The following is a 15,587-nucleotide window of genomic DNA, read 5'->3' on the forward strand; positions in this document are numbered from 1 at the left end:
TAATTTCAGCTTCAGGTGAAATGTATTTGTCCTGAAGCTATTTCGCCTGCTATTATGGTGAGCCCTGATCTTTTATACCGCATAATTACATTTAGCTTCATATGAGGATCTAGGAATTTATAATAAAACACAATAAAGCACAGACACATAACTGTAGTCCTAAGAACTTTGCAATCCTGTGCTATGTGGTTATTCATTTGTGCATGGGAAGTAGAATCTTTGATATTTTTTTCTAAGAATGTACTTCATTTTAAAAGAAAACAACACTCTCGAATAACTATGCATGAGGTTTTCAACGATTAAATGGTCTGTCATAATTCTTGACTCTAGTCAGTAAGATACAATAATTAATGAATAAGTTAGTTGCTCTTAATGTTCCACAGTTTAGTGATATACAACTTACAGTGTCTCAGAATCTTTTAGAGTTATGCCTAGATGAGCAGGCATCTGATATATTGCTTCTTTGGTAAGAGTATAATAGCCAAAGAACAATTACTAGCTTTGTGAGGATGGCATTTTATCAATGGAACTTCCATTAAGTTAGCCTTCCATCTTGTTAATGTCATGCTCTTTTTTCAGGACCTTGACATCATTATAATGTGTCACTATACAGGGAAAAATGTACTTTTTAAGTGCCACAGTTATAAATGTGTATTCCTGTCTCTGGTAAATTAGTATTCAAAGCTTTCTTGTGACAGTCATTTTAAGAACTACACAGGAATAATATAGATATAAAAAGTATATCACCTTTACAAGAAAAAAATACAAGTTGCCCCACTGCTTACTAACATTCACTCTTTACATGTGGCATCTCCCCAAAAGTCATTTTTAAAGGGGTTCTCATGGTAGAGTCAAGGTTCTGCTTCACTTGCCTTAATGGGAAAGCTTAAGCTGAATTAAGTTGAATATTCATAAAAATGACGTTTAAATATCTCTTCCCTGTATATAGAGTCATCTTACTGGTTAGAAATTAAATGCTTTAAAACAATAAAATGCTTGTTTCTTTCCTTCTTTTTTTTTTTTTTTTAAGATTTTATTTATTTATTTGACAGAGAAAGACGGTGAGAGAGGGAACACAAACGGGGAGTGGGAGAGGGAGAAGCAGGCTTCCCGCTGAGCAGGGAGCCCAAAGTGGGGCTCGATCTCAGGACCCTGGGACCATGACCACAGCCGAAGGCAGACGCCCAACGACTGAGCCACCCAGGCGCCAAAATGCTCATTTCTGTTAGGTGATTTGGTTGTTATTGCGTCTTGTGGGGAAAGAGCATATCAGGAAGTGTAAATGTAGTAAAATTAACTGTTATCTTGAATATGTATAAAATATTATTGAAAGTGGTTATACCTGCATAATGTGCAAAGGAAACATTAAAAATTGAAAATTTCAGGCAAATAGCCAGAATTTTGATGGATTGGACTACAAGTAACTGATCTGATAGATTACTTTTTCCTCCAAGTACTGCCCAGTTGTTAAATCTGTGCCCTGTGTAGGTGGTATCTTATTGAAGTAAGACAATATCAATGCCTTCTCAATAAATATGAATGCAAAACTCTTTACTAGCTAACCTCATATATTGTAACTCTGGTGGTAAGGTGACTACTTCTTAATGTCTTCAAAACAATTAAAAATATTCTTCTACCCATTTGGGGATAAAAATTACAGAAAAGATATATTTTCCACTTAAAAACAAAAATTTGATGTCATCTTATAACCAGCATATTCCTTTCAAGTTTTTTACTAGTGTCTTCTTTAGTTGTCAATAAACATATTAGATCTTCCTACATTGATAATAGTTCTCAGATTTTCTATTAGCTTTTAATGTACCAGCCAAGAGTATAAATGAGATTAAATCCAGGTATTCTAATGCAATGAAGGAAGGATTTTTCACATGGAGGAGAGCTATCTAGACTTCAGAGTCTCAACTATTGTTCCTAAGCTTCCTCTCCCTTTGAGGGCTATCTTCGATATTAACTACTGCTGCGCAGGCCTATTGGAGGAAAGGGGACCAGGAGGTTAATCTCTGGTGGATGCTGGACACACCAAACCAAGTGGAGTAATGATCCTCTAATGTTTTAACTCAAGGAAGAGCACAGAGCCCTTCTCTTAATTCCCTGTTGCACAGCTGAGACCAAATTAGAAGATGCAAGCACAGCTTTAGTACCAATTCATATATTACTAAAGAGAAATACAAAGGTAAAGGGTTTACTTTTGAGATTTAATAATTCTGAGGACTCCAACTACAATGCCTACTCTTTACCACTAAGGGCTCCAACTGGAATTCCCACTCTTTACCATCCCTTCACTCTGGTCTTACCCAAAGTAGGAGATGCCATCTCAACTGTACCACCTAGAACCACTATCAAGCATACCTAGATTTTCAATTTCTGAATGCAAAGATTGAATTGAATTGAATTGAATTGAATTGAACAACAACAACAGTAGTATTTCCCACCTATTTCTTCCAAAGGTTGGCTTTCTCTGTCTTCCTTTAATTTTAAAAAAGACTAACATTTGAATATAAAAGAAAATATCTAACATCTTCACAAGAGATAGGCACATATACTTGTTGGGAAGTTTTGTTTTAAAGCTCTTCTTCTTTCTTTTGAGCTCATTTTCTTTCTTTTCTCCTTTCCTATTGTGACCGGCTTCTGAAAAGAATAGTTTTTGTTGCTAATTCCACTGCCTTTACATTGGAACTGTTTGCAATCAGCTGTCTGCTACTGCATACCTTGAAACTGACTGTCTAATCACAAAACCAAGTGACTCTTTCTCTAATACTTTACAGATCTATCTGTGACTATCCACACAGCTGTCTTCTTAAAACTCTCATCCCGTGGGTCTAGTGAACATACACTATTCTTTATGCATGGCCTGCTCCTCTCTTTTATTCTTTATTGACTCTCCCTGCTTCTCCACTGCCCAAACGGAGTTGTGTTACGAGAGTCAAGGCCACGCTGCTTTTCATCTCTACTGTTCTCTCTTCTTTGGCAGTGCTGCAGTTACAACCACCTCATCTTTGTGAGTACTTCTGAAATCTGAACCTCGAGATCTCTTGACTGATCTTGTCTACAACCTCTACTATCTATTGTGATATCTAGCTGGACATCCTAAGAGACTCCTCAAACATGGCATGTTCTCAACAGTATTCACTTTATTCTTCAAAACAGTTTTTTCTAATTTCTTCTTTTAGTTGGCTTATGATGATTCTATTTTTCCCAATTGCCTCATCTCCACATGCCTCAATAACATTTTATTTCCTCGACTCTTCACTTTCTATATTTAATCATTTTCCAAAGCAGTTTTGTCTCTGAATTATATTTTGATTTTGTCCTTTTCTATCAATTCCCTTATTCCCTATTCAAGTTGTTTTCTTTTTCATATCTGACTCTAACTTATTCTTTTTTTTAAATCCTTTCTTTTGGAAAAAAATTTTTATTCATAGTAAAAAATAAACTGCAATGAAATTTGAAATTCTCTTCCCATACAAATACGCCATTCCCTCTTTACCACAGTTTTATGTGTGTCATTACAAAATCATCATTTATGCATGCAATCGTATTTCCAAATTATCTCCAAAGTAGTTGAAACAACATACTCTCTAGCAAGTATGAAGATGTGATTTCACCACATTCTCCTAAGCCTTGTGTTATCATTCCTTGATAGTTGCCAATCTGTTCTCTTATTGTTGTTTTATTTTACATTTTATTATTTATGAATAAGATTGAGCATCTATTCATATGCTTATAAGTAATTTGTATTGCTTTTTCTGTGAAATGCCTATAGCATACTGCCTTTTATTTTTTTCCATCTTGTCTCACTGCTTCAAGCCTCTTTTGGCTTCTAAGATGATTACAAATTGTTTCTAGATTAATATTACTAATTCGCATCTCTAGAATAACTGCCATTAGAATACCTTAAATTATTGTTGATTTTCAACTGTGTAGAATTTAAGTCCCTTAATCTAGTGTACTAGTCAAGGTTTTTAGGTACAAGTATTAGGAACCAGAAATTTAAACGATTTTTACAGAAATGCATTTTATTAGAAGGATACTGAGAAACTCACATTCTATGGCAGGACTTGAGAACCATAACTACAGGTTTTGGAAAGAAAATACTTAAAATTATGCTACCAAGCTGTTTCACCAAAGGTACTAGTAAAGTTGCTGTGATATCACCAATACTAAAAAATTAGATACAGTCAATGGAGCTGTGCTCATGGCCAACTTTGGAAAATAAGTGAAGTTGACCCCATTGCTACTGTATCTAGCTGGCCATCTACTTCAGATTAAGAAACTGGGATGTGCACATCTGATTGCCCTACATCCCGTGCTAAACCCTGCATGCAAGAGAAATGTAGAAAGCGATTATCTGGCACTTTCTGCTTCTATAGTTGAATATGTACTTTGTTTCACAAATCAGTGGATTTCCCAAGCATAGAACGGGGTTCAAAAGCTGAACACAATGAAGACTCTCAGATGTCTACTAAAGTAGCTATTAATTTACTCTGTGATTCTCCCTCACTTTTTATTTTTTATTTTTGTTAAGTACATTCCGTGCCCGGTGTGGAGCCCAATGTGGGGCTTGAATTCATGTCCTTGAGATCAAGACCTGCGCCGAGATCAAGGGTTAGCCCTTAGCCAACTGAGCCCCTCAGGCACCCTCTCTCAGTTTTAAAAACTTATTTGTTTTATTCTTAACCTAGCCTATGATTGGGTCATCTAGACGTATCATTACCAATATATACTCTGAATTTCTTACATTTCTCTTTTTTGTTTATTCTGTTCTTCTCACCTGATTACTTACCTTTTGATGTTTTACCCTCTTAAAAAATTTCTACTTCAAACATCTCTTTTTTTTTATGGTTCCCCTAATAATTGCTCTTCTTCTGAACTGTCATACAATTTGATTTCTCTAAACAATAAGATACATTGCATTCTGCCTTGTCTGGAAAGTATTCTAGTATATGCCGTCTTATCCAATCCTATATAAGCACCAATTTTTATAGGGACAATGCCTTTTCATTTTTCAATGCATTAAACTATTCAGAAGATTTAAATATCAACTTAAAAAATTCACCAGAAATAGATTTCTAATTGCTTACTATTCATTCATCCATTCAGCAAACGTGTATTGGATACCTACTGTCTATGCCAACATTTTGCTCAGAGCTACAGATATAATGATGAACCACACTGACTCAATGCTTTATAGATTTTAGAAACCAAAAACCAAACTACAACAATAACAAAGCAAACAAAATACAAGTAAACAAAACAAGTTGTGCTTGCAGCATAAAAGAAATGCATATGAGCACACGCTCCATTATCACTGTGCAGGGAATGAGGGTGGATTAGGAGCTGACAGGAAATACCTTGATAACTAGAAGAGTCCCTTTCTTTGGTTACTTGGTTTCCATATGCATCAGCTATATATATTTGAACTTCTGCATGACAATAAAACAATCCTGTCTTACCACTTGACAAGATATAGTTGTCCTTCTTATGAATGAATTTTTCACCATTTCCCCAAATACTACACTCCCTAGTCGTTGGCATTATAATGTTTCATCACAGAATCTCTGAAAAATGTCCATTACCTAAAGAGTAAATGTAAAAGTTATCCTCCTACAACTTGTATGTAAAATAAAACAAAAGGGGAAGAAGGAAAGACAAAAAGAGCATGGTTAGTATATACAATTAAACAGACATGTATTACAAGCAAAGGAAAAAATATACAAACTATAGTCCCTCTTTCTGTAATTGATCATAAGGCTATAATAGTTCTGGTTTTCTTCTTCTGGCCCCAATTTCCCTTTGGCTCTGAGCCAAAACTTCAGCTGGCAGTGAAGAACGCAGGAACCGTCCCCACCCTCAGAAAATCAGCTGGGTTTCAGATACAGTTTTCTTTGCCCCTGTTGTACAATAGCGACACAATTTCCTCTTGATAACTGAAAGCAATTACTCCGACTAGGGAGAAATTCTCCTGTGTGTGTGTCTGATGGTTGAGTGGTGAAAGGTGCTCAGAATGGTCAGGGGCCAGTCCATTCTTCCAACTGAATCTATTACTTTAAATTTTCCAGGAAGTGGTACAAGCAGCCACTACCATTTGGGCCATAGATCCAACAGTTCTCATGGCATTTGAGTATCTGCATAGAAAAACATCTTGTGTTGAGTCTGTGACAAGTCACCATAGAAGACTCACAGTAAAGAACTGTAGGATTCTAGAGCAAGTCCATTCCATGTGTAGTAGAGATTGCTATTTGAAAAAAAGCTCTTCGTATGTTATTGGATCTTAGTAGGGACCAGGCAGATGACAATGGGAATCAATAGGGACTCTAGTAAAACTGCCCATTGTGAGTTGCCTTGTGTAAACCTCACCAAATTAGAAAGTCTGGTGGGCCCAGCAGGAATACATTATAAAATGGAAGTGATATATCAGAGATCAGCCTTGAAGGTCCAAACAGACTGCACAGATGTGTTCCGGACCTCAAGGACACCCCACTCCCCCCCAGTGCATTGATGTCATCCCCTAGCTCATATCTGTGGTTTCAAAGTAAAGCAGAGTAGAACAAGTCATTGAGGAACAGGGTTTAGAAATAAAGAAACTGAAAAAAACATAGGATGGCTGGAATGCAAAGTGTAAACAAGTAGTTAACAAGACATGAGGCTGGAAAGAGAAAGAAATGTCAGTCATGGAGGGCCTTGTAAGTCATGTTAAAATATTTTAAACTTAATCCTAAGGACCGCTATTAGAGGATTTTAGTCAGGTTCATTCATGAACAATACCACGTTTTAGGACTCATTCTGGTTTCAGCAGAATCAACGGTGGGAATGTGGGAGGCAAGAGAGAGAAGAAATATCTTCTGAGAGATTATTGCACAAATTAAGCATGGGCTGAGGATAGTCTTCATAACGTCTCATCTTGCTTTTGCTAAAAGTCTTCTACCAAAACATCTACGTATGCATTATAAGTATTATAATACACCTACACTTACAAAAGTAGCACTTCAGAGAAACAGGTTTTTTAGCTCAAGAACTTATCATCCACATGTAAATAACTAATACATAACAGAATTGGGATTTAAACTCTATATGATTTCAAAGCCAGAGTTCTTCCAAAAACATCCATGGGGAAAGTAGATAGGTACATTAATAAATTAAAATGCTACATAGGTGAGAACTCCTAACAATGGCTGAACAAAATGTCGTGGAATCGTTGTAGACAGCAACTTAATCCACAGGCAGAGATTACATTATCATAAAATCTTAAGAAATAGAATTGTGTTAAAACTAATCTGGACATTTTTCACTACCACATATTGCTATTTACATGGAACCCAGGATTTGGAAGACTGCCAATTACAAAAAAAAAGTCATTGTTTTGTCTGTGCTGCTTAAGTGAAAAATGATACATATGTATATCTACTTTTGTCCTAAGGATAAGATTTTGCGGCATACTCTTCATTCCTGAATTTGTCAAAGAATATTTGCTCATTATGTGATAAATTGGCTTTTAAAAATAGGTGAATTTTTTTACTGTCTTTCACCTATATTTTTGTCTTTACTCTTGTTATTTAAAAGGCAGTACAAATTCATTTAATAAAAATTTTAAACTATACAGAATTATAGAATATATATAATGAAAGAATTTTTAACAGTTTTGTGTGTATCTCTTCAAACAATTTCTTTGCCAAATATGTGACGTTCCATCATAATCACTTTATTTGTAAAATGTTTAAATCTTATAAGATAAAGATAACTACACATTTCATACCCTACTAGTGGGAGTATATAATACAACTACTTTGGAGAATTGGTAGAAGTTATCTAGTAAAGTATAGCATACTTTATAACTCTATGGTAGCTCAACTCTTAGCATATATCCTGGGGTAATTCTTGTAAGTATTTATCAGGTAACATCAATCTATCTATCTAGTTTATTACAAAGCATAGTTTAATCAGAAAAAAAAATCAAACTATTGTCTACTCTAAAGAGGATGGGTAAATAAATTGTGCTATATTCATGGAATGGGATTCTATACAGCAGTGAAAAAAATGAATGGGCTACATCTATCCACATAAAATTGTATTAAATTCACAAACAATACTGAACAAAAAATAAGTTGTAGAATATAAAATATGTTTACATTTACACAGTTCAAAGATATACAAATTCAAATACTATATTGTTTAGGGATATGCTCATTTGAGGAGAAATAGTAAGGAAAAGTAAGACAAGCATAATCTCAGAAGTCAGGGTAGTGTTTAACTCTAGGATGTGGAAAAGTCCATAGTGTTCTTCCAATATACTAGAAGCATGCTATTTTTTTTTTTTAAATCGGGAGAAAGTACACAGGTGTTTATTATTTTAAAAATGTTTTTAATTTACATATAATAAAATGTATTCCTTTTTGTGTACAACTATTTAAAAAAAATATTTATTTATTGGGACACCTGAGTGGCTCAGTCAGTTAAGCATCTGCCTTCAGCTCAGGTCATGATCCCAGGGTCCTGGGATCGAGTCCCACATCAGGCTCCTTGCTCAGAGGGGAGCCTGCTTCTCCCTTTGACTGCCATTCCTCCTGTTTCTGCTCTTTCTCTCTCTCTCTCTTTGTGAAAAATAAATAAATAAAATCTTCTAAAAAATGTTTTAAAAATAATTTAAAAATAAAAAAGATTTTATTTATTTGAGAGAGAGAGAGAGCACGAGTAAGGAGAGGGGCAGAGGGAGAAGGAGAGAAAGAATCTCAAACAGATTCCCTGCTGAACTCGACATGGAGCTTGATCCCATGACCTCAAGATCATGACCTGAGCCAAAACCAAGAGTTGGAAGCTCAACCAACTGAGCCACCCAGGCGCCCCTTGGTATACAATTCCATGTTTCAACAAATGTATGGAGTTACGGAACCAACAACATAGTCAAGATACAGTACAGTTCATAATACCTTCTCACCCTCCACTAATTCCGTTTTACTACCCCTTTGGAGCCAAACTGTCCCCGAACCATTAACCCCTGGCATCTACTGATTTTTAATCCATCCCTAGAGTTTTGCTTTTTATAAAATAAATTGTAAATGGAGTCATAAAGCATGTAATTGATTCTGACTTATTTCAGTTAGAATAAGGTATTTAGGATTTACCCATATTGTTGCATGATCAATTGTATGTTCTTTTTAGTTGCTAAACAGTATTCCAATGCATGTTCGCATCATTGTTGGTTTATCTGCTTCCCAGGTGAAGAATGATTGGGAATGTTTCTAGTTTTGCCTCAGTTTACATTTATTCTTGGTATTACTCATATTATAAATATCATTTTGGGATATTCATTACTTAATAAAAACTATTTAAAATATTTAAAATAAAATAAAATAAAGCAAGGAAAAACAAAATTTTGCCCTTTGAAACATAATAATTGTAAAAATCAATTCGATGTTGCAAAACATAGTATGTGTTGATATTTTAATCTCCAAAAGGGATTGAGATCTTCTGTTATGAATATTTTGTGACCTCATTGGTTCTTATTTTCATGATTTAATGGAGAAAGGGTAGTATTTTCAATAATGCAATGGGTTGCATTTGGATGATCATATGTGAAAAAGAAATGTACCTCAACATAGTCTCACACCTTACATGAAAAATAACTCAAAATGGATCATATATTTAGTTGTAAATTATGAAAGTATAAAACTTTTAGGAGACAATAGAAAATCTTCGTGACCTGGAATTACACAAGAGTTCTTAGAAATGACACCATAATTATTATTTACAAAGGGGGAAAAAAAGAATAAATTAGAATTTATCAAAATTAAAACTTTTGCTCTGTTGAAAATACTAATACAAAAATGAAAAGACAAGTTACAGAGTTGGAGAAAATATTTGTAAATCCTATATATTACAATGACTTCCATCCTGAATGTGTAAAGAATTCTCAAAATGACATTAAGAAAACAAAATATCAATTAAAAATTGGCAAAAATAATTGAGCAGACACTCCACCGAAGAGTATATATGTATGGTAAATAAGATGGTGAGAATATGTTCAGTATCATTAGTCATTAGAGAAATACAAATTAAGTCTACAATTAGAAATCACTATACACCCATAAGAAGGATTGAAGTTAAAGATATAATGATGTTGATACTACAAAGTGCTGGTGAGGATGTAGAACACCTGGAATTCTCATGTGTTGGTAAAAGACAGAATGGTACATCCACTCCAGAGAAGTTTGGCAGTTTCTTCTACAGTCAAGCAAATGCCTGACATATGACTCTATAAACCTACTAAAGGTATTACCCTAGAGAAACTAACTTTTTTTTTTTTACACAAAATCCTATACATCAATGTTTATAGCAGCCCTTTTTATAATCACCAAAAACTGGTAACAAACCAACAGTCTTCTAACAGATAAATGGATAAACAAAATGTAATACATCATCAAATAGAATAGTACTTGGTAATAAAAAGAAACAATGTTTGCCAGATTTGGGATTGGGAAGAGAGTGTGATTACAAAAGGATAGCATGAAGATTTTGGGGGGTAATGAAATTGTTCGATATCCTGATTTTCAAACTGGTTATATGAATGAATAATTGTATTAAAATTTATAAAACTTTATACTACCTGTCAGTTTTATTGTATAATAATAAGAAAATTTTAGAACCACAAAATATTTTCATGGACTAATTCCCTGGACCCTACTCATTTCTTCTCCTACTTGACTTCTCAACAAAAGATGCTGTTATTGACAAATCCATTTTCACACCTTCTATGCCCTTGGATTACAACAGCACACTGTTGGGGTTTTCTTCTCAACTCTTCTTGAAATATAGTTTGTAGATTTATGCTCCACTTCTCCAATATGAAATGCCATAGTTTTTCAGAGTTCAGTACAATGTTTATTTTCCTTTCATTAAATGCTGTCCTATTCTTCCATGCCTTTGCATACCATGTAAAATAACAGTGATATTCAATTTTGTTTTTGGAGTGCAGAATTGATCCTCCATACTCTACAGACCGATTCAACTACTGGGTTGTTTTACAGGCGCTGTCTTACATCACATGGTCATACTGAAATTTTAAAATTACCCCACCCATTCTTCAAAAGTCCTGTTCTTTCTGGTCTAAGATTTCCTAGCTCAATGAATTGTTCCTCCCGTTCTGCTGTATAAGCCAGAACTGAAGATTAGCACTTGAAATTTTTTACCTTACCATCCATATATAGGGAACCAATAAGTGTTGTTGAGTATTTTTCCTAAATGGCTCCTGAAAGCCTTCACTTATCTCCAGCAACACCATCACTTCTCACCTAGACAACATAAGTAAGCTTCTTCTTCTTCTTCTTTTTCTTCTTCTTCTTCTTCTTCTTCTTCTTCTTCTTCTTCTTCTTCTTCTACTTCTTAAGGAGCAGGAGCAACTACTTTATTTTATTTTATTGCTGAGTATTATTTATACTATAGTTTGTTTATCCATTTACCTGTTGATGGACAATTAGGTTATTTCCAGTTTGGGGCTATTACAAATAAAGCTGTTATGAACATCCATTCTCTGTTTAGACATAAGCTTTCATTTATTCTGGGTAAATAGCAAGAATGAAATGGCTGTTTCATTTGACAGATTCAAATTTTTAAGAAACTAAATAGCTGTTTTCATGGTATTTTTATGATTTTTACATTCCTACCAGGCAGGGTTTGAGAGTTCCAGATCTTCTATATCTTGGTCAATACTTTGTGTACAGTCAGATTTCTATTTTTACCATTCCAAATGTATGATTTCTCATTGTGGTACTCCCCCATTGTTTTTCTTACTGGGGCAGGTTTTCCTATTTTGGTAAAAAACATCATTGGGATTTTTATGGGGATCTCATTGAATATGTAAATCACTTTGGATACTAGTGACATCTTAACAATATTAAGTCTTCCAATATATGAACACAGAGTTGAGTGTTTTTTTGTCATGAAGGGATGTTGAATCTTTTCAAATCCTTTTGTGCATTAAGTATGATGATCACAGGTTTTTTCCCCCCTCATTCTATTAATGTGTTATATGACATTAATCAATTTTGGCTCATTGAACCACCCTTGCATTCCAAGAATAAGCCCACTTGGTCATGTTGTATAATCCTTTTAATAAGCTGTTGAATTTGGTTCCTAGTATTCTTGTATTTTTTTGCGCCTTGCACCTTTCCTTGAATATGTATGGTCACATTCTAATTTTTTCCAGTATATACACTTGTATTTCATGTCTGGTTCCCAGAAGAGAAAAAAAAAAGAGAGAGAGAAAGTGAAATGTGGATGAAGGGTGCTACCCCTTTAAATCCTCTGGAAATCACATTAGTAGAGGGAGAGGGCTTAAAATAATAGAGGGAGGCACACGATTGGCTGCCCACCTCTTGGTCTGCACCTCTGTGATCAGAAGCCGCAATCAACACTGAGAACAAAGGCCTCCAATATTTGTAAGGCAGGATCCTTTTTACCCACCTTGACTCCCACAAGTTGTATGCAGGTTCATCCAGGAACAGGTGCATAGGTGACTGCCACAGGGTTTGAGTTGGGGATGGATAGCTGTTGCTGTCCTAAGAGCTGGAAATGACCAAATTTAACCACAATATACTGTTCACGCTTTGCCTTGTAATGCCTCCTCTTTAAAATCCCTTACTGGCTACCAATTTGTATCAGGGTAATGATAAAATTCCTTAAATCCTTCTTTTAGTAAGTGCCCATCTTGTTACCTTCATCTCATACTGCTTTTCTGATTTCTTTTGCTTTTCTAGTCAAATCTGCCTTCTTTTTGTACCCAAATATACCAGTGCTATTTCCCATATGATTTTGCATATGTTTCAACCCTTTTTCCAAAAGTCTCTTTTCCATGCCCTTTTATTTAGTTAATATCTACTCATTCTTAAAGTTCAACCAAAATGTCCCTTTTTTCAGGGAATTTTTCCTGACACATCACTCTTTCATGAGACATGAAACATGGACAAATGTTAGCAGGGCTGCCTCTTATTTTCTTCATATTGCTTATTTTGTGTTACATGACACATTTATGTGATCAGTTATTATATTTTCCCCTTTTGGATTGTAAATTCCAGAAGAACAAAAGCCACATCCATATATATATATATATTTTTTTTGCAATAACTTCAGGGTCTGGAATAGTCATAATAGTCATTCAGCCAACTCACCCAAATATCCCATTTTGTCTGTCGTGAAACAACTACTGATTTCCCCATTTCTATTTCAATCTGAAGTTAGTTGTGTAAGAGATTCCTATCTTGATCTCTCCCAATTTCCTCATTTGGAGAAAGTCACTGCAACATCCTAATACCTCTCCCTTTCTTCTAATCTCTTATTTAGCAGGTCATCTTTGCTGTGTGTTGGGGTCTGCCACATTTGGGGGGTTTTCACCACTGACTCATCCATTGCATGCCTTAGATCCAGATCCAACATCTCTGAGTCTGGCATACTGTTTGGGTTGAGCTGGAATGGACTTTTCCCTCATGTGTGGTTACTCTCAGTGTGATTGGTCCTTCTGTAATTCACTTTTTATTTGTATTTTTTTTCTTGTGCAGAGTTCTCTAGGTTTTTGGCATGTATGTGGAGGATACCACCACTCATTTTAATTATTAATGTATGTTTGTTCCTATCTTCATATTTCTAAGATAAGGGAGTTAAAGCATTACCTCTTCTTGCCATCTGGAACCAGGAGCTCAATCTTACACATGTGTTTATGGAGAGTGTGTGTGTGTGTGTTTGTGTGTGTGTGTGTGTGTGTAGGGGGTGGGGTATTATTGTGTCACCTCTCAGTTTCCACTTGTTAGAAGTTAAATGTCAATGAATTGGAGTATGAAGATATCACTCTTCAGCTTAGTAGTTCTTAAATATTTTTGCTCTTGTACTTAATTGCATATCTCCTAAGTGGCAAAAGCTCCTCGCAGTAGTGAAGGACAAAGTAAGAAGGAGTGTCCTTTCCATTCCACAGCCCTTCGGGATTGAAACCTGAGTGTGTCAGGTGCTTTTAAAAAGCCCTAATACCAGAAACATGGCCCTCCTTCCTTCAAAATCTGTTTTCTAATTCAGAAGCATCCTTATGGTCATTCAAATAGTCCATCTCTATGTATAGATGCATAGTGATGTCTTAGTAATCTTCAGTAGGCATGTTACTTTCTTGCTCAGATACTGTGTCTCTGAATCAATGACTCCCCACTGACTAGAAGATAACGCCTAGACTCTTGATATGTTGGTATATAACCTCTCCTCTCTTGCCGCAACCTAACATTCATTACCCACAAAATCTACAACTGATATGCACTCTGAAGATTTCCTCTTACCACACCCTCTCTGGGGCTGACCGTTGCTGCCTACTGATACCTGTTATGTGGTCTTAGAACCAAAGTCCAGAGTTTTCTCATGACGGCAATATAAAGTAATGTTTCTATCTTTTGAATGCCTACTGTGTTCACCACATTTTTGCAATTAATCACTTACTTTTGGTTGTTTCCTCTCCTAATGGTGTCTTCACTCTCATTTCAATCTATGACTGATATTTAAGTTTTGTACTTATGTTTTGAATTTTCAAATGAATGGATCTTCAGCATTTTAAGAACAGGAGTTGCTTCTGTTTCTCTGTATCCTCAAATGCACCCACTACCGTGCCCTTCCTATTATGTGTGCTCATAAATATTTTTATTTGATTTGATTTTACTGAAATTGTTCCAAGCTATGCAATTGTCTTCTGCACAATAATTGCTGTTTTTTCAAAATAAGCCATATCATCTTTTGAGCACAGTATGAAAAGCAATAACTGAATTGAGGCATTAGACAAATATGGCAGAAAGATAAGACAAGTAATAGCTGGGTGGGGGGCAGGATGAGTGAGTATAGAACAAAAAGAAAAAAATAAGACAGAAAACCAAAATAGACCATTTATTTTATCATCATTTCTTGTCAATCAAAGAAAAGACTGTTCTGGCTTGAAGAAGTCTAAATAGTGATAGAAGGGAGTCAGATTTTCTGACGTTAAGGGAAGAAATAAAAGAAAAGAATATGGAGTCATGGCTTTTGCTTTTAAAGTTTGATCCTGGATTTTCATCATTAATGATATCATGGGTTTCTTGGACCAATTTCTAAATTGAAGCTAGTAGTGGAGATGTCATCAATCTACCTGTCCATTACTAGCAAATTCAACACAAATGAAGAATAAGACAGACATCCTCTCAAAAATTGAAGTGAATGATAAAACTCAGAACTTTCTAGAATAAGACTCAAGGAAAAAATTGTTTGAGTTTTATATTAATATGTTCTCACTATTTTTTGGCATACAATCCATTTCTACCTCTCTCATGTATTTGTCCTATAGCTTATGAAAGAAACATTATGCAATTTCACTCAGAAATTATATCAGTTTCCATTCTCAAAGAAACAAAATGCTATATTTTAAAGGCAGTCCTTCCAATAGCCTACTGCTCTAAAACAAAACAAAACAAAACAAAACAAACAACAGTAGTGGGACCAATACCAAGAGTAGCCAGCATATAGTATATACAGTATAATGTATATGGCTAAAAACAACGTGTTTCAATATGACAAATTTA

Source organism: Phoca vitulina, unplaced genomic scaffold (genome assembly GCF_004348235.1).
Source record: "Phoca vitulina isolate PV1807 unplaced genomic scaffold, GSC_HSeal_1.0 scaffold3, whole genome shotgun sequence".
Taxonomy (NCBI): Eukaryota; Metazoa; Chordata; class Mammalia; order Carnivora; family Phocidae; genus Phoca; species Phoca vitulina.